Source organism: Choristoneura fumiferana, chromosome 11, assembly GCF_025370935.1.
Source record: "Choristoneura fumiferana chromosome 11, NRCan_CFum_1, whole genome shotgun sequence".
NCBI lineage: Eukaryota > Metazoa > Arthropoda > Insecta > Lepidoptera > Tortricidae > Choristoneura > Choristoneura fumiferana.
Genome location: NC_133482.1, coordinates 199123 through 200133, shown reverse-complemented (window position 1 = coordinate 200133; position 1011 = coordinate 199123).

Sequence of the window (1011 nt, the reverse complement as noted above, 5' to 3'; positions counted from 1 at the left end):
CAACAGAAGCTTTACATTCTTCTGTAATGATGCTCATTGGTACCACAACTTCTCACGGTAAGTCGAGACAATGCTTCGGACAGCATGCGTAAAAGCGGCTGTAGTATTAAATATTAACTGTAAGTGTTATGACATCCGTAAGTTAATGTATATGGCTTATATGATGCCCCGTATCGGGACTAACAGCCTGAGGCCCAGAACTGGGGATACTATTAAAAACAGAGGCTCTATAGATCACCGGTAATTGGATCATCATGGTTAATTAAAATGAAAACTTAACTTTTGTTTTTTTTTCTAACATCAATCATAACAGCCATCCTAGAACCCAACTGACGTCGCCTGTCACGCTACAAATATCAAACATTTTGCTTTACATTGCTTCTTAGAATAAACTTTAAAGTGTAATAAAAATAAAAAACGAATTATTTTTTAAAGTCGCTGAAATAATTTTGTTCAGTTTGAGAGTACGATCTATGTTTTAATTATTTGCCCGTGTTACAGCCACACCCGGTATAAGTTTATTTAGCGCATCCCCATGCGCATGCGTAAGGGTGAGGGAAACGAACTTTTGGAGTTGTGAGTCGCATATTTTTGATCGCGTAATTTCTACTGCATTCGGTCTTATTCTTAATTCCAGTTTGTGCCCCCCAGCGACGCAAAATAAGACTTGTGCATGACATCAAAATTACGCGACCCACACCTCAAAAAATTACGTTCGTTTGACTTCACCCATTAGAAGCAGAGCGGTTGCGAGAAAAATCTACTGAAAAGGAAAGCTGTGCTCAGTGAGGAAATAAAGTTGAGTAATACGTACTATAGGTTTAAAGTATCCTGGATACGTGAGTCTTAAGCTAGCACGGTAGCAGGTGCACCGAGAAGAAGTTTCCGAGTTTGCGAAATTTCTGTATGGGAAGGTCTCATAAAATGTAAGCAAACAAGAGCTCACTCGTAACATGATTTTTTAGTTATTTCAACACACTGGCTTAATAATATCTCAATATAAGTTATCAT